The sequence below is a fragment of the Nymphalis io genome, chromosome 21 (genome assembly GCF_905147045.1).
Source record: "Nymphalis io chromosome 21, ilAglIoxx1.1, whole genome shotgun sequence".
In the NCBI taxonomy this organism is placed as follows: domain Eukaryota; kingdom Metazoa; phylum Arthropoda; class Insecta; order Lepidoptera; family Nymphalidae; genus Nymphalis; species Nymphalis io.
This window is the reverse complement of record NC_065908.1, coordinates 4,567,684-4,587,709: the sequence shown is the minus strand read 5'-3', so window position 1 is coordinate 4,587,709 and position 20,026 is coordinate 4,567,684. Positions and strand designations below refer to the sequence as shown.

At 33.7% G+C, this 20,026-nt stretch overlaps 1 protein-coding gene and 1 non-coding gene across 2 annotated transcripts in view; one reads left to right on the top strand and one right to left on the bottom strand.

Annotated features, from left to right (window-relative positions):
* LOC126776810 (transcription factor Sox-6) overlaps positions 1 to 20,026 on the bottom strand; it is a 488,433-nt gene that overhangs the window by 80,307 nt on the left and 388,100 nt on the right. The window lies entirely within an intron of this gene.
* LOC126776967 (U12 minor spliceosomal RNA) lies at positions 9,902 to 10,049 on the top strand. Its single transcript, XR_007670001.1, has one exon. It is a non-coding gene; the product is annotated as a U12 minor spliceosomal RNA (small nuclear RNA).

The following is a 20,026-nucleotide window of genomic DNA, read 5'->3' as shown; positions in this document are numbered from 1 at the left end:
TTGTGTATAAAGTACTATATTTAATTTCTTTATAACGAGAACATATCTTGTATAGTAAAATATATACGAGTGTCAACTACACTGTTAAGCGATTATATTTAAAAAAATATTTATTGTTAAAATCCATATGAATGTACTATTAATGATTCATTATTATAACGGTATTGATATTATTCATATTTTTTACAAGTTGTAATTGTAAAACATTTCGAGGAATAGACTTATTATTATTATTCGTTACCGATCTTTAATAAAGTAAAATATTCATTGTTTTTTGATATTTTCGATAAGATACAATTGATTGCTTCGACATTCAAATGACCTCAGATTTGGCACAAAAGTTTTGTATCGCTGCGTTACTAAATAAAAAAATAACTAGCTGTCAAGTTTAATTGTCAATAACATAAGCATGACTATTAAATACAACCACTACAATAATTATCATTTTCTTCTAGATATCTACTGTATTATTACATAGTTTCTACTCATGATTAAGGGTTTTCAATCAACAGCCAATCGTTGTCCACTGCTGAACATAGGCCTCTCCCAAGGTGCGCCAAAGCTCCCTGTCCTCCGCCTTCCGCATCCAGTTGGTGCCCGCCACCTTCTTAAGGTCGTCGGTCCACCTGGCTGGAGGGCGCCCTACGCTGCGCTTGCCGATTCGCGGTCTCCACTCTATGACTCGTCTGCTCCAACGGCCATCGGTCCTACGACATACGTGACCAGCCCACTGCCACTTCAGCCTGCTAATTTTGCAAGCTATGTCGGTGACTCCGGTTCTTTTCCGGATAATCTCATTTCTGATCTTATCCTTCAAAGATACTCCGAGCATAGCTCGCTCCATAGCACGCTGAGCGACTTTGAATTTGTGGACTAGTCCCGCAGTTAGTGTCCACGTTTCGGCACCGTATGTCATGGCAGGTAAGACGCATTGGTTGAAGACTTTCGTCTTCAAACATTGCGGTATAGACGACTTGAGGACTTGACGAAGGTTGCCAAATGCTGCCCATCCCAGGGTTTTATACTTCAAAATTTAAAACAGATTGATCTCATATGTATCATCTCTTTTATACGTGACATTAGCAGAATAATTCGCTCTACTAGCGTAGATGCACTTTTTTTATTTAAGAGGGTGGCAAATGAGCTGGAGGTAGGGCTTTGTGCAAGCTCGTCTGGGTAGGTACCACCCACTCATCAGATATTCTACCGCAAAACAGCAGTACTTGGTATTGTTGTGATCCGGTTTGAAGGGTGAGTGAGCCAATGTAATTACAGGCACAAGGGACATAAAATCTTAGTTCCCAAGGTTGGTAGCGCATTGGATATGTAAGCGATGGTTGACATTTCTTACAATGCCAATGCTTAAGGGCGTTGGTGACCACTTACCATCAGATGGTCCATATGCTCGTCCGCCTTCCTATTCTATAAAAAAAGGTGCATTGGCATTCACCGTGAAGCCCCTCGTTAAGACGGAAAGGGTACCGCTGGTGTTATAGTGGGTATTCCAATGTTCGGGTCGCACTAGGCGCCTCGGACATCGTCGAGCTCCACATACCCCCCATACTGTTCCCGTACGGGAAACGCGTAAGGATTTTTTTCAGCGTGAAAAAAAAAAGAAAAAAAAAACGGGCTGGAGGCTCACCGGATGAAAAGTGACTACATCCGCCCATGGACACATGAAACATCTCATCGGAGGGCGTTGTCCGGCCTTTAAGAAATGACACGCCAGAGAAAGAAAAAAAAAACATAATTGAACATCTGTTATTAATACTCAGTATATTTAATACATTTGTAAATAATAAATATGAAGGAATTGTTGCAGGAAATATGTAGGATTGTTTTGTTGCAACACAAAAATAGTTACAATAATCAAAATAAGCTTTTTGTTAAAGTCGGTTCTCTAGATCTCAACACGCAATCCGCAATGCTCGTAAAAAGAATTCAAATCCATCAGTTTCCCGCCACAAAAAAATTGACAGATACGTCAATTTTTTTGTTGCCAGATAAAAAATATAGATTATTATTGAATAATACAAAAAAATGTCAGATACTCTCCAGTAATATTTAATATTAAATCGTAGCACATCTAATACTATATATTACAATCTGACTTAGTCTTACACACAAAAGTATCAATTATTTTTGGTTTTGGTAAAACGAACAATAAATGTGTCATTGCAAATACAGGCTTTCAAAAACAACTTTCCGTTTCAAAATTGCTATATTTTATACAAGCGAATTTTCAAAATCAGTGGTTTACGAATAATATATGAGACCTTTATTCCACATCAAAGTATTTACAATTCAAATGTTTCTTAGTGGTGTTAGTATATTTTAACTTATCAATCTAATGTTAATGTATTTAATTACTTTCTTAAATAATTGTTATAACCAGTGGGCCAGCTAAAGCTCGAGACAGCTAAATGTTTCCGATAATCATGTTTATCTCGTAAATAATTATTTATTAAACATTAAATGTTCACAAAATAACTAATTATGGTGGATTATGTATTAAAACAGTCTTATATGATGAAGATCACAGAACCCTTGTAAACATTTCATTTTAAGACCATTAATTACAGCAGGATGACATAAATGACTTCCTATAATATACAGCAGCGTCTCACGGCGTTCCATGACTTACATATGATTTTTATGGGGCAGTTAGGTTATTTGGTTAGAGAGGAATGGTCTGGTCGTGTATTCGAGAAATTTTATAATTATGTTTTCTTTTTAATAGTTTTTTACTTGTGCGTTGAATCGAATATGTTTTTTTCTTTCAACTTCAATATATACCGTATAATATATAGTTATATGGTACTGTCGTGTATGTGCATGATGAGTGTGCAATAAAAAATTATACTTAGACAGAACTCTCGTTAATTACAATACATATGTATGTTTTAAATAAATAATATATAATCATCTTTAATAGATTTTATTTTCAAATACGTCTCCTTTCTTTTCCTCAGTAACGTACATACAACTTCTCTGACTGAGAAACTCAGACATTATCGCTACTATGGCAACTGTGAGAATATTATTCTCATTTTACAAGTACTCGTCATTCGGTACTGTGACCGCTAACCAATAAAAGCTGTATTAATCCAATAGTATTTATTAATTATGCGAGGACAAACAAACAAACATCCCAGCTATATTGACTGTTTACACTATTAATGCCCTACTGATTGTATCTGACGCGTGACACGCAGTTGTATTCAATGGACAACATTTTAAAAGATTGTACATTTATTAATAAATGTAATACTTTATCTACAAACATATATTTTACCATGTCTTCATTAGTTATGTAAAAGTAAATAAATAAAACTAATAATCTTCAGTTAAATTTTTGTTTATTATTCAGATCTTGTACGACTGTGAAAAAAATCGTGAGGTAAATTGCATGTCAGATAAAAAAATTCCATTTGTTTATACACCAACCCGCATTGGACCAGCGTGGAGAAATAATCTCCAATCGATTACCTGTCTATTGACAGTGCGGCAGTGCCGTATCTCGGAAATCACGTAAAGCAAGTTACTTGAGCACTATAATATGTTCGCCCAGTTCGCTTTTCTTTCTTGAAATTGGCCGCCGTGGCTGAATTCGTTCAGGTGGACATAAAAAAAACATTTTAAATAATAATATTTAAATAAAATCATTAAAATATTTATAATATCTATCAGCTATGTCAAAAAAAGAATCTTTGTTCTGTTTTCTATAATGTCGTATGTCTCCATAAAAGGGTGGTTATTAATAACTTGGCGGCTTAAATCACGCGTGGGGCATAATTAAATGTTAAATCATTTTTATTCACACGGTCCGGGGCTGTTTCTTGGTCTATAGTTTTTGATTAATGGGGCACAACGAGGTTTTGGGACAATATAATAAGTGCTCTTTGAACGTGGGGCTCGCCTTTGATAATCGAGTGATATATTTTGATCGCAATACCTAGAATATAAATTTGCAAAGATGAAGTTGTTCGGAATTTATATGGTGTAATTTTAATAAACAATTGAATAATCTATGTCTATACTGCAATATTATAAATGCGTAAGTAACTCTGTCTGTCTGTTATGCTTTTATTTCTAAACCACTAAACTAAATATGATGAAATTTTGTATGAGGCATGCTTGAACACTAAGGAAGGAAACAGGCTACTTTAAAAAAACCGCGAGCAAAGCTGCAGGCGCAAACTAGTATATTATAAAAAAAAAGTTTATATTTGTCTTAGCTTAATAATTCTTTTGTTAAAACATTATATAATGTTCTTTGTCGGGTTTTGTTTTCTGAACTTACAATTAACTTAAGAAAAAACAACTATTTAAGATTTTGACGAGTTAAGAATTTTATGATGATAATTTGTTTTTATGGGCAAGGCATATGTTCTCTGTAGCACACACGCACACATATATCTTAAAGTCATAAATATTTTTAAGCTAAAATGATTGTTTGTTTTATAAGCCGTGATGGCCGAGCCGTGATGGCCGATATATAAATGTAAATAAATGTAATATATATATACATATATATTTGTTTCTTTTATATTCATAACTCTATGGTAAGATATTAAATATTAACATTTTGCAATAAAATTCTATTTAAAAATGACGTATACATTTAAAAACAGACAAAACATCTATATATTTGCAAAATAAACGCAGTTAATCAGTACTGGTCAACTGCGCTAAACCACGCTCAATACGGCCCACACTCACCGAGGTTCAATTTCGTTAATGCTCCGTTTACATGGATCTGAATATTTAATCATTGGTATCCACAAACATTTTTATACAAGTCAAATAGTTTGTGACAATATTAGTCTGTAGATGGAGTCGACTGTGTATCTACAGTAATTTAATATTGCAGTGGAGCGACTTTATAATTACTGGCTGACTTATTGATTAATATTCACTGTCTTTTCTACGGTTGCGTACAAAATAATTCAGAAAAAATTTTTATTCCACAACCGTGTAATGTCCTCCAGACCGATTTCGGCAACGGCGACCAATCTCAAGAGAGATAAGCCAACTGCGCAGGAGATATTATAGTGCACAAGTGTGTGCGCGAACACAGGTGTTCTCTCTATTCCCTAACTTTCATAATCCGATGGGACGGCAATCCGACACGACCGGAAAGAGTTCAGGCCTAGGACCAACCAGGACCGAGGCAGGGGAGTGTACACACTTCCATCTTTCAGACTCCGGGCTGCTACTGAGAATTTTCTGATAGAAAAACCTAAAATAACTTTTTATTGGCCCGATCTGGGCATTGAACCCAGAACCTTCGGGTCTGCGGCCTTACATCAAGCCACTAGACCAACGAGGCAGTCAAATACTCAGTCGCGAGACGGTTGTATGTAAGCCGCGCGCCATCAGCCTATCAAACAGCAGTGCTCAAAGTTTACGAACGGATTTCTTGATAAGCCCTATCACAACTGACGCTATTAGACTAGCTTAGGTTCTAAGTGTGTTTACACTAACCAAGCTTTTATAATTGTAAAACTCTATGTTTTCGAATTTATGATATTTATTTGAAATTTCAACACAGAATCTATTTGAAAAAACTCCAAAATTTTCTATATTTTTTAGTATTAATAGTTTAAGTTAAATAAAAATAAGAAAAGGATTATTATCTACTGAAAAGTCACTGCCTTTCGCACATCGATACACTTAAACACTTTGTTGAAAATCAGTCTCTCGAGGCACTTATCGTTTCATCATAGTTTCCGCTCTTTTTGGTGAGTTTTTCGTCTTCTCAATAATGAAACTAGTATTATTTAGTATCCTTACTAGTGTTTAGAATCAGTTAACAATCCGCCAAGTTATCGAGTAATATACCATAATAGTGACAAATCGGCCTAAATTCACTCCGAGGCACAGGTTATACGGCTAGATGCTTCCGAGGCAGCGGAATAAACCCAAAATGTGTATATGTAACGCTGCCAATTTTCGGACTCGAAACCCATAACTTTTTATGTTTAACTAGTGTAGATACAGCTCGTCTGGTATATTGTTGGTACTTCTATATTATTATGTTCTATTATATTCGCCTTATAAGCAATGCAATAGATATCAATTGTCTATGTGTGTTGCAGAAGAGGGCTTTTCGCGTAATTCATAACCGTTTTTTTATAGCACAGTATACGTGGACGAAAATATGGGCCATCTGATGGTGATAAGTGGTCACAAACGCCCATAGACATTGGCATTGTAAGAAATGTTAAACATCGCTTAAATCGCCAATGCGCCACCAACCTTGGTAACTAAGATGTTAAGTCCCTTGTGCCGGTAATTACACTGGCTCACTCACCCCTCAAACCGGAACACAACAATACCAAGTACTGCTGTTTTGTTATCCTGGGGCATTTTTCACACACGGCCATCTGATTTCAAATTAAGCTTGTACAAAGCTTGTGCCATGAAAACCAGACAACTGATATACATATTATATACATACTTTTCTTTTGTAAATTCATACTTATATAGATAATAACACCCAGACTCAGGACAAGCAGACATGTTCATGCACACAAATGTCTGTTCTGGGTGGGAATCGAACCCACAACCTTCGGCGTGAAACGTAAGTAACCAACCACGCCAACCGGCTCATCAAACGTTAAGATAACGTTTCCTTAAGATAAATTTAAAGAAACTAAAATATTGTCTGTCGCTTTTATATAATATATATTTCATAATGTGACGTGTATTCGTAAATACATAATATAATTTTCTTGAAGTTGTGGCGTAATACGATAAATAACTGCAGGAACAAGTATAAGCTAGTTACGTCTTTAACCCGACGGTTAATAATAATTCTTTCGTGCTACAGTACGCTTTTACAAGATCCCAGAATACGTTGAGAAATATACATTTAATATATTTTAAAATTCCAAAAAAAAACAAATATTATATATATTTATAATAAATTTCCATGTTTTTTTAAGAAGAGTTTGTGTGTTTAATTATGTTATAAAACTAATGGCAGTTTAGGTGTCGATACATCTTCGGAATAAAGCCTCCAGGCTGTTTTAAATAAAAATATCCTCTTAACTTTTTTCGTCGTTTCTAAGACAAACGGCGTTCGGTCGAAGGGGTTTCTTTCCGAACCGGTGGTAAGCAAGTTTAATGCTTCTATATTGATAAAGAGTGTGACTTTGACATTTGACCGGCCCGGTCTTAGGCCTAGGCCAAGCCTAGGTCCTAGGGATCCGACCTACCTAGTGACCTTGGCTGGAGGATTGTGATGTAACGAATTCATGTGAGAATGCCTGGTGAAGTTTCAGAAGTCTGTTTCCAACATCGCATTAAGGCTAATCCCGCACTATAGATTCGCATCGGATTTTTTATTGTCCCGGCTTAAATCCTCACTGCGCTACGTCAAATTTATATAAAACACAGATTTTTACACAAGGATTTTAAATCGCGAGCATTTTATTACAAGTTTTACAAAAAGCGGAAATAAAACTACGCGGATTCCACAGTGCGGCGTATCGTTGGAAGTATGTCGGTTCACATGCAAAAATTGTTTGCTAATATTTTTTATGTAATATATCTTTTCGTAATTTGACAGTTAGAAATTTGTCAAGTGTGCCTTTGTATACCAAATGTACGAAGAGGGATGGTGTTGTATAATATTGAATATCATTTTTATTTACGGGTTACGTGTGCATGTTTCGCTACACGAGTACCAAGCTAGTACATCTCATTAATGAAATACTAATAAATTGCCATTTTTATAATGATATAAGACCTCACTACGAGTTTATACATTTTTTTATAGGTTGGCGGATTGGCGACCAGGTCGTAAGTCACCATCGTCCATATAAATTGGCACTGTGAAAAATATTGACTCCTCCTTACGTCGTCATTGCGCCACCAACCTTGAGAACTAATATGTTATGTCCCTTACACCTGTAGCTATACTAGCTCACTCACCCTTCAAACTGGAACGCAATAATACGTAGTATTGCTGTTTGGCGATAGACTGATAAACTCAACTAAATAAAAAAGACATGCGTGTACAATTTAAATGATATAATTATTATTATAGTCAATGTCGCATATCAATTCATGACATTTCACGATCGGATGTTCAGTTTGCCTAGTTCGAGTTTTTTTTTATTAGAAACAGCGCCGTCTAGTGACAATAATCGGAAATCCATATAAATCGCAATAAACGCTAACACTATCGATTTAGTAAAAGAAAAAGGCACAATGAGATGAGTTTCGAGTTAATTTTTAGAAAATAGCTACAATTTAGTTACCTTTAAAGGTTACTTAACCGCTTCTTACGAGTTATAGTGTGTAGTTAACTTTGATCTTGTACTTTTGACTTGTAGTTCCTGAGATTAGCGCTTTCGAACATACACATATAACATCAAAGCGTTGCGTGTGAAACATGACAGGAGGAACGAAGGACCCAGTGACGCTTGGTATGGTCTAATATTACCGTAGAAAATATTTATGTCCATTTATCGAGGAATCGATTATAACTACGACCCACAGAGCGGAGAACTAACATTTAACACGGGTAAAACCGTACTGAGCATCTAGTATGATTGTCTACAAGGGATAATTGATCCAGGTTAACTATATACAATATTAAGATAAATTAAATGAATAAACATTTCACTTAACTAAATGGCAAATTGGCTGTATAATGAATAGTTAACGAATTTAACGACGCCTATGTTAAGTAGAGGTGACCACGAACCATAACGTGGCCTTTTACCTCTGCCTTTGATTAATACAAATAAAACTAGCTCTAATTGAGAATTAAGTATAAAAGTTAAATAGTCGTAAGATTCTATACATTTTGTTTCATCATATAAATATATTAAAGTTCCATTTTCAAATAATTGATGAGGCTGTCCTCCCGGCTGGTTTAAGCCACGGAGGCCAAAAAAGATCTAAGGAAAAAAGATTGGCCAACTGCGCAGGATTTTATAGTAAAAAATTGTGTGCCCAATACAGGTGCCATCTTTATTCCCTCACTTTCATAATTCGACGGCAATCCGACATAACCGGAAAGAGTTTTGCCGCCGGACTTTTTTGAAAGGTTTTACGTGTTTTCTGAGGCACGGTAGTATACACTTTCCAACTTCCAGACTCCGGGCTACAACAGATAATTATCGACAGCAAAACCCAATACATCAGTGGCCTTCTATCTAGCTAACAGACCAACGAACTAAAGAAATTTTTAAATGGTTACAAGGTGAAGGTTGTAAATTGTATGCAATAATGAATTAATAAATAAATAAGGAATTATAATTTAAATAACATTCGAAATAATAAATAGACATAATACAAAACGTAAATAATATTCTTATATTATTTCATATTTTATAATATATTTAGTAGATATTTAACCTCTATGTTATATTTGGAAATTCCATAATTTTTGATTCGTTTTATAATGATAAAATGCTTAATAATATTAGTGGGATAAGTTCCAATTCTTTTTTAAATCAGAATTTTATTTCCCATTACCATTATTGTAAAAAGAGTTAGAGAGAAAACATAAATTTGTATATTTTTATTGAACAGTTTATATTTATAGATTAAAAGCTATTTGCTATTTTAAGACATGAAGATATTCTAGGACCTTCACTTAGTCGATTGTTCCCTCGTTCTATTCACGCGATAAACGACTCTATTCACAAACAACTCAATTAGTACATACATAATTAACTCACTACTTTAAATATGAAGTAATAATATAATTAATAACATATTTCCCCAAGGACGACAACGTTATCACGTATTTATTACTACAAAATAAGCCATTTCATCGTTTAATAAATTCGTCACTAGATGGCGTTGTACTGTTTTCTACATCGCGCTATGGTTAGGTTCATCGTGAACTATATAGCAAAATCGCTTCGCAGCGTCATTCGTGCCTCAATCTATTGAGTAAGGAAATTATTGGGCCCTGATAACTCTAGGCTATGTCCGTATGGGCGAACGTATTTTTGTAGGGTACAGGTCGTCCCTTTGAGTCGTGGGCCTACTTTGCACGCGATTCGGGTGAAGCGATCTGCCCTTAATAATAATTAATTAAATGTATAAAAAGCCGAAATGGTCTAGTGGGATCGTGGATTCAAGCCCAGACAAGCACCACTGAATTTTCATGTGCTTAATTTGTGTTTATGATTCATCTCGTGCTTGACGGTGAAGGAAAACATCGTGAGGAAACCTGCATGTGTCTAATTTCATTGAAATTCTGCCACATGTGTATTCTTCCAACTTTCTTGTATTAAGTAATTTAAGGGCTATTTAAATAAAGTATAACAATGATTACCTTTTAGGATTTTTTTTTATAAAAATGAAACAGACACATTTATTTACAACGAGATTATATATAAGTATGTATAATTCAAAATCAAATATAACATAAAGAAATTAGGCGATGGATTATTAATAAATCAATTGCCTCATTTAACAAGTAATATAAACATTTTGGAAGCTATTTTTATTGTTTAGTTTTTATGGTAGTTTGTTTAGTCCAAATTGCAAGTTACATTAAGACCACTTACACTATGGTAAGCATGACATGATTCTACGCCCAGTATTGTTTCCTGACGAGGGAACTCCTCAACAATTAACAGCTTAAACACGATTTTTTTTTCTAAATATTGAATTATGATAGCCCATTTTAGTTTTCCCCTGACATGTCTGATGCAGTCAGGGTTGGCTCCTGACGAGGGAACTGCTCAACACTCAACAGCACAGACATGAAATTTTATATATACATTAAATTTTGACAGTCCGTTATAAGTTCTGTTATAACATAGCAATTACGCTCATGATTGTCTCCTGACAAGGGAAGTGCTCAACGGTCAACAGCAGAGACTTAAAATTTTGTATATGCATTCGATTGTGACATTTTATTATAAGTGCTATCATGATATAGCTACTGCGCCCAGGGTTGTCTTCTGACGAGTTAACTGCTCAACGGTCAATAGCACAGACATGAAATTTTATATAGGCATTCAGTTGTGATAGCCCTATATCATATATTGATATAAATGCTAGCGTGACAGTTATGTATTTTTCATGGAAGAGATTTTTATACTATTCACCATAACACGCCTCGCCGCCAGATGGCGCTAATATAATATTATATACCATTTAACCGATTGCATGACAAATATATTTTATAATGAAGTAGCTAAAAATTATATTATTTAATAAATTCAGTGTCAAGCTATATATAAATATAAGATTTAAATTCTTAAACGTTTATTTTATGTTAGTTAAAATTGTGTAATTAATTACACTAGTTTATATACTGGAATTAAATATATAAAAATGGAATATACATATTCCATTTCTATATTTATTTGTTTGATAGTGATGAAACTTTGGTAACCATTATATTCTGTAACTTTCTTCTTCAAAACACATGCTCTATATTTCTTTATGCTCGTGCGAATCCAGGACGGGTTGTATACAATAATTATACTTACCCAAGTATATTGCAAGAATGCATAACAATTGTCTATTGTCAATTAAAATTATATAGCATCCTATGGGCACACATAAGCTCTGGAGACTTCTTTGTGCGTCTTGCATATTTAAGGTCCTATTATTGTAACATTTAGGAAGACTATGATATATTAGCAGATGCATATTGTAACAAATTACCTACAGTTTGATGATTAAGGAGATTTATAAATATTTCATATTAATAGTATATTTAATTTATATCAATTTTTCTTATATTTATTTAATTTTCTTATAATTTATAAATAGTATGCCGTAATATTTTTCTGTTAATTGGTAACTGTCTTTTTTATATTTTTAAGATGGCAACAGCGTTTTTTTACAAAAGGCGATAAAAAGAGTTACCGTCGAGGCCTATAATAAACCGCTGCTGAGTTTTTGGTTTTATTTATTATATATCGCTATCATAAATATAAATATCAGTATCGTCCACACGCCACCACCCTCTACCATACCATTATATTGTAAATCTGAAATACCCCTGCATATAAGTAGGAAATGATTTCATATATTTTTATAATATTCAGCTTGGTATAAACAAAGGACAAATATCTTACACACCATTCGCTGGTAAGCGGTATGACGAGTTATATAAAAACACTACTTTTTGCCCGCAGCGTCGCCTGAGTAAAATATATATAGGGTGTAAAAGTAGCCTATTCCTTTTGGTTCAAGCTTGCTTTATTTCGAATTTGGTTTAGTCGACATGCAGACAGAGTTACATTCAAATTTGTAATATAAGTATATATTATTTTGATAATACGTAATAAGCGTATCCCTGATTGAAGGCCAATCATAGCGAAGACTAGTGACTGTTTAGGGTTCATAGTGCACAAGAATCTTCCCAAGGTTGGTGGCGCATTGGTAATGTAAGCGATGGTTAACATTTCTTACAATGCCAATGTCTATGGGCGTTGGTGACAACTTACCATCAGGTGCCCCATATGCTCGTCCGCCTTCCTATTCTACAAAAAAAAACCCAAAGCTTACAAAGCCCCACCACGCTTTTACTACCACACAATTCGAATAATTATGTGGTGATGTGAATGAATTAATTAGAAAATTTATTCGTACATATCTATTATTCCAATATTAAAGCGTAAATAAAACACAATATACTCTTAATATTTTTGACTCTGAAGTCGTCGTGTTGCTTCAAGTACATTTACTGGTGGTAGAGCTTTGTGCAAGCTCGTCTGGGTAGGTACCACCCACTCATCAGTATTCTACCGCAAAACAGCAGTATTTGGTATTGTTGTGTTCCGGTTTGAAGGGTGAGTGAGCCAGTGTAATTGCAGGCAAAAGGGACATAACATCTTAGTTCCCAAGGTTGGTGGCGCATTGGTAATGTAAGCGATGGTTAACATTTCTTACAATGCCAATGTCTATGGGCGTTGGTGACAACTTACCATCAGGTGCCCCATATGCTCGTCCGCCTTCCTATTCTACAAAAAAAAACCCAAAGCTTACAAAGCCCCACCACGCTTTTACTACCACACAATTCGAATAATTATGTGGTGATGTGAATGAATTAATTAGAAAATTTATTCGTACATATCTATTATTCCAATATTAAAGCGTAAATAAAACACAATATACTCTTAATATTTTTGACTCTGAAGTCGTCGTGTTGCTGGAATTGTATAATTTTGGATGTGTTCAGTTGACTGGCTCTTTGGGAATTAAATTTGCGGTTTACACCTCAGGCCATTGAATGGGCGGCGATACGCTTTGAGCCGAAATTGAGTGAATGATTGAATTCCATGCTATGGTTTCAATTTAACAAATTGAGGTGTTTCTTAGTTTTGATATATCTAAACGAATTTCACGCTTTATTGTAAAATAAACTTAATTATACGTATTTTTCATCGATTTCTTAGTATTTTTGAAATTCATTCTGACCAGCTCATAGTTGACTATTAAAAATTCAAACAATACTATTAACTTATTGAATAAAGCAGACTTTTATATGCACATTTAAATTATCAGGATTATATTATTAAATATAAGAACCGACAAGAAATTCAATAGTTACTCATTGTCGCAAATAAAATACACAGTCAATCAATTATATATTATTAAATTAATGTTTAATTTGTACAGGACTTCATATAAAATAGCAAATACGAACTCCATTCCTTTTAATCATATTCTTGCATCGTGTAATAAGCCTTATTTATACATGTTTTGTTTTTTCGATATTTTATTTTATTCAAACATGTTTTTACAAGAACTTGAAATTTCACATCACAAAGCTATGAGATGTTCTTCTACCGCGAAGAGACTAGGAACTGAATATTTACATGTTTAATATTTCAGAACTTAATTAATAACAAATACAGTTAATAACAAACCTAACCTAAGATATCGTAAAATAATTCTATGCTTTTTTGTCTTCGTATGCAATAGTTTGTGCGTACTGCGTATGTTAGTCATCGTATAATTTCTGAACATGACGTCATAATGCTACCATATTGTTTTTTGTCGATTGCTCGTAGTTAAGCTAGGACCCGATAGATGGCGCTGTAGTCAAGATGTATTGAATTAACTATATATCGATGATAAAAAATCTTTGAATTAGTATTCGAATATTTTCATAAAAATATATATAAATTCAATGATAAATTATGATTATAAGGTGTATGTGATTATAGTTTAATATAAATTTATTTTTTTAAATGACGTTTCAGTAGAGAAGAAAACCTGAATAAAGTATAATTTAGATTTTGATCCACTTCGTTTATAAAAAACTAAAGCTCTTACTTCATGGCCTCAAAAAGGGTCGTACCAACGGTTAATTACTATAAGCTAATGACATAGTCGCCTAGACTGGTTGAGTTAAAAATCTTTATTCCAATTTTAAATTTATCTTCGCAAAGCCTCACTCTAGTCGGCCTAATTTATGTAATCACTGACATGATTCCGCTTTTCGAATTTAACCTTAAAACTTATTTTTAGAAACTTGGCTTTAATTTAAAACTTCTGTGGGAGACTTAATCACAATGCGGGCCGTTCTATTGATGCTGTGGTTTTGTTGATCAAAGAAATAAAATTTTGTATTGAATGTTGTATTAAAGTATGTTTCGTATTTAATTTATTTTTTCCTTGAGAACAACTATTTTTATAACTTTTGTCATAATTATAAAGAACAGATAAAACGTGTTTTTAATATGTAACGATTTTATAAGTAACGTATCGAAATAAAACGTTTCTTAAGCAATAGCTAACATATGTTCTACATATACTAAGTAGCAAATATTAAAAATTTGCATTGGGGTATTGATATATTGATATACTTTTGAAAGGAAAATGTAAGACTGCATTAAATTAACATGGAAACTAACGCCTTTAAAACACACTCATGACTGACTCCCACATTTCAAACAAGTCTAAATATTCTTTATCTATGTAGGCTCATCAATAATTGTAGACTTTTTTCTCACTTACCTCTATATACATATAAATATTTTGTACGTTTGTATGTCAATGAACTCCTCCGAAGCGATTATAGCGGTTAGACCGATTTTGATGTTGTTTTTTCCCTTATTTTAAGAGTATGACGGGACAGGAAGCTCGTAAATTTCTATCTTCAAATTCTGTGCAAACATAACACAGACACATAAGCTCGTATAAATTCTAATACCTTTGATGTTTTTGTGGTTGACAAAAGTATTGAACACTTCGTCGGTTTAATAACGAAGTTTTGAAGTTTGTTCAAAAGTATTGGACTAGTTATCTATAACGCGCTGTAAGAGGTAAAGAGGATTGTGGATTGAATACAAAATGGAATTGTTTTTTTTTATTAAAAAAAAAAAACTTTTGTTTTATTCAAGCATCGTTTTTGAATCTTTGTTTTATTTCATTAATTTATTCTAAGCTTTAATGCATATAACGATATTGTTCAAATTAGAATAACACGAATAAATTTGCTCATAGGCAGTATTATCGCTTATATTTCTTTGTCACCGATTTGGTGAAACAAACTTTGGTAAGAGAGATGTTTTTATTTATAATGTATTGTCTTAAAATCTGCAGACCTGGGTAGTGTTTCAAATATTTTTATATTGAGAGGAGTTAAAATATCAAGCTGTTTAATGATAAAATAATTAATCGAATAGAAGGACGTCGATCAATCGTATCAATTGTAACATAAATTTACAACATAAATTGTCAGGCGAACAGAAAAGGACACATAAGGTGTACAGGAACATAATCTGCCTCTACATCCACTAATAAAACTGGAAATAGTTAAATGTTTTCTTTATTTTAAGTGTATATATTTTTTTGTTATATATATTACCTCTACTGGTATGTAGTAAGTAAAAGTAAAATATTATCAATTACCCTGTAATTGTTTATATTTTGATTCAATTTAATTTTAGTTAATTCAAGTTGAATTTTATTATAAAAAGGTAACTATCCTCCACATTCCACAACATACAGTTCGTCGCCTGGAGTTTAAAAAATAGGGCTTATGGGACAGTTAACAGACGTCCTTGAGGAGGAAAGCAACAGGGATGGCCTCGTAGTACCGTACAGCGAGGAAGCAGGGGAATGACTTCACCTTCACTCCCTAAGGAGAACTCCGTGGAGCGACGAGCGGAGCACAGCATGGGGCCTCAGATGCGTTATATCGATACAATCTCGTATCCCGTTTCTAAGATCCGTGCTGAAGACCGCTATCGCAGTGGTTTTAGTGGGTTATACTCCCACATAACCTGGTATCCACAAACCCGCTTCGGAGCAACGTGATGGAATAATCTCCAAACATTGTCCATAAGATAGGTCTTAGCCCAGTAGTGGGCCATTAACAGGTTGATAATTTATTTTAAATACTTCTTTCTCTAAGAATGGCTGCATGGTAATATCATAAACAAAACATGGTCTCTCGTAAGATATATTTACTGATACACATACATATTTACCATTCCAAATAATTATTAAAAATAACACATAATTATATGCTTAAAATATTAAAGCTTTGAACAAACTCCGTAGACGTCGCCATTTTGCAAATGTTCCTAACTTTCTAGCACTTTCTAGCTGCTAATGACAACTTCCGCCACAGAATAAATAGTTTCGGCGAGTTAAGGCTTTACATATTTAATAGTAAGTTATACGACAATCTGACGCGGCTTTTAAAATAACTTAATAAAAAAATAAAGCTTGTCTTTAGATACAGTCTCAATTATATGACATGATTAACAACACGTTGTTTTTTATTTAATTACTATATAAATAGTTATTTCCTTTCAAAAAATCTCAGAACCTCTAAAACACATACATAAAGTATTGCTGTTTGGTTGAAGAGCAACTCTTGTGTGAGGTACCCACAAACTGTACTATCTGTAAGAAATATATACCATATCTTACATTTCATTATTCTGTTTGGATGAATAGTGATCAGAAGCTGGTACTTACCAAGACAAGCTTGCACGAAGCCAAATTACTCTATGTAAATGTTTATAACGGGTAATGTAAAAATCTATTTTATCTTCGTTGAAACACGCGCGTGTTCTATTTCAGTGTTACTAAGTAAATATTTTTATAAGTGACATCAGGCGGAAAGTCAACCAAACGAAACTTTGTAATGGAGACTGGGAGAATAATTGGCTTGAAAATAATCTAATTACGGCATATTATATTACGTCTAACTTTCTAGTAAAGTTATAGTTAATTAGTCATATAATTAAAAAGTTTTATTTATAGAACTAATATTTAGTTCATTGCTCCCTTGTACTGTTCCACTTTGGCCCTTTACCTATAATATTCAAGTTCGAAAGTCCATTATTGATTGCTATACTGCATGCTTTCAAACAAAGCGTCTTTAACGTCAGAGGTATCGCTTTTGAGACGCCACTACAGAGCGACTGATGAAGTTACTATTTAACTTTAAGAAAAGCTATTCGAGCACAGTGGCACTTAAACTATACGCGGCGTCTTTGCCGCTGCGGCTGTGCCGCCAGGCGACAGCGACCGTGACGCCGTGTTAATGCCGCGTTCATTATTTAAAAGTCAATTGAATAATGTTAACTTGTAGTTCATAATAACCAAAGTATTCGTAGTCCGAATTTAGAATACTTTGTATAAAAACCTTTGTGTCTTTGAAAAGCCGCTGGTCTATTTACAGTATTTTCAATTAAAAAAAGCTTCTACGCGGCGGCGAAGAAAGATATCGTGGGTGAACTGACCTTGGAGCAGCGTGGTGTAGTAAGCTCGAATAACCTACTCCCCAAAAATGGAAGGAGTTCTTAACGAAACAGTGGCATAATTACAGACTGCTACTAAAAAAAAATTTCAATCAAAATTAACAATTACAAATTTTGTTTATGTCTTCTTATTTTTTTTACAATTACACAGTATAACTTAATATGTTCAACAAAATAGAAAAATACATTGAAAACTATGTTAAAACATAATATTATAAATATAAATGCCCAAAAGTATTTTGTCGTCTATATTGTTCGTATCGATTACTATTGGTATTATTAACTAAAATTTGATGTTATCTTTACTTAAGCTAAATTATTAATTTCAACGCTTCTCAAGTTATTACTTAACCGGAAGATTGTTTTCAGGTCAACGGTAAAGTTAATCTCTAGCGTAGTAACAAGTTGGAACTTGCAATAACAAATACTTCATACAGGTCAACAAGTTCGTTGTAAGATCTGTATTTGAGATGAATAGGACGTTGTGAAGTGTGTATTTTTTATATAAAGAACATAAGATTATTTCTACGTTGTTTTCTTGAATAAGTATTTTGTTTAAGAAACATTGAATTGTTAACATATTCGTATAATGTTTATAACAATGTATATTTTTATGACTTTGAACGATAAATCCATATATTTTATGTTAGTAAATTAGAAGTAAAATAGTCAAACATAGTCGTCGATTTTGTTTTATACAAGGACAACATTTTTAATCCTAGACGTAGAAAAATAGTTTCTCGAAAGTTATAAAAGAAAATATATTTTGGGAAAGATCTATAAAGCCTTCAAGAGGAAAATGTCATACAATCAAAAACGTTATTATATATAGGTGACGCCTCTGGAAGAGACGGAGTGGGTGTCACTGGTTTTTTAGTGGATATTCTGGCGTAATCCACGAAGTCTCCTCACGAGGAAAACGTTTTCTTAACCTAACAAGACATGTGTCATAAGCGCATATTAACCATCAAAATTCAGTAACAACAGTAACAGTTTTTCGGGTTTGAACCCACCATCATTGGCAAGATTCACATGTTTCTACCCTTGGACCATTTCGTGTCTTTACTGTAGTAATAGTACAGTATGTATACTCTATTTGAAACCGATTAGAGGACGGAAATACTGTTTCCTATATGTGCAAATACAAATATAATCAAATCCTCTACATTGTCGTGTTCGGACAAATGTAAATAATCAAACACTTTACGCCGAATGAAATTCCGCCATATAACATAGTAACATTCGAACAAAATTAATTTGTCACAATTTGCAATCGTTTCTAAAACAAATACTCAATGTAGCGGCTAAAAATTTTTCTTGCTGGTGCCGGGTGTATTTATCCAACAAATGTTATTGTATAGTAATGTAACAGCTAGTAAATGTTTCACTGCTGTGGTAAGGCTTTCCTCTCCCTTTTTAAAAGAAGATTAGAAGCTCATTCCATCACGCTTCTCTAATAAATATTATTGTATGAATGAAATAATTGAAACACTTAACTGGTAGCTATATATTAATAAATAATAATTATCAAATAACAATTTTTAAGTGCTTGAAAGTGCTCACTTGAATAAAGTGTATTTTAAATTTGATTTTGATTAAAATTCAAAATCCTATTCATGTTAAGAACAATATACAGAGGGATTTAAAACCTAAATCATTGTACCGTACTTTTGTCGGAAAATTCATTTGTCAACATCTCTTTAGATTACAGTAGCACGAAATTCACGTATCCTCAGAGGAATAGAACCGGAGAACGCTTTGCATCACGAACTAAGCATGGAAGTGGATTCAGTCGACTCGTTAACTATCGTCAAAAGTAGACTCAAAGTGCCGTGTTGTAAACGTAAAGCGATATGAGTTGTTGTGTTTATAAGATAATTGTAGTTGCCCGTGAACGTCACATAGTTATGCAAATACTGTCAATCCTCAGCGCAACATGAACTATACACACAAATTAACCATATTATTAGAAATCAAGATAGAAATAGGTTTTTAAAAAGAGATAAATCAAAATAACTATACAAAAATAAAGTAAACGTATATCGACACGTACAATTTACACACAAAAATAGAACAAAGGAATCAAAACTGAGCAACTGAATTTTTATTTATGAGATATCCGCCACAACCAAAAGTCCAAGCGGACGTGTCTAAAGCTAGCCTGGCCGGCCGATGAGCTCGGCAGAGCCAGTCCCTACCACGATGATCATCACGTGATCAAGTTGAGCCGCTAGGAAATGCCCCGTCGGAAGACATTCCTAACAATATATATACGCACGTGAAAACCCAGTAGCGCGTGCCGGGAT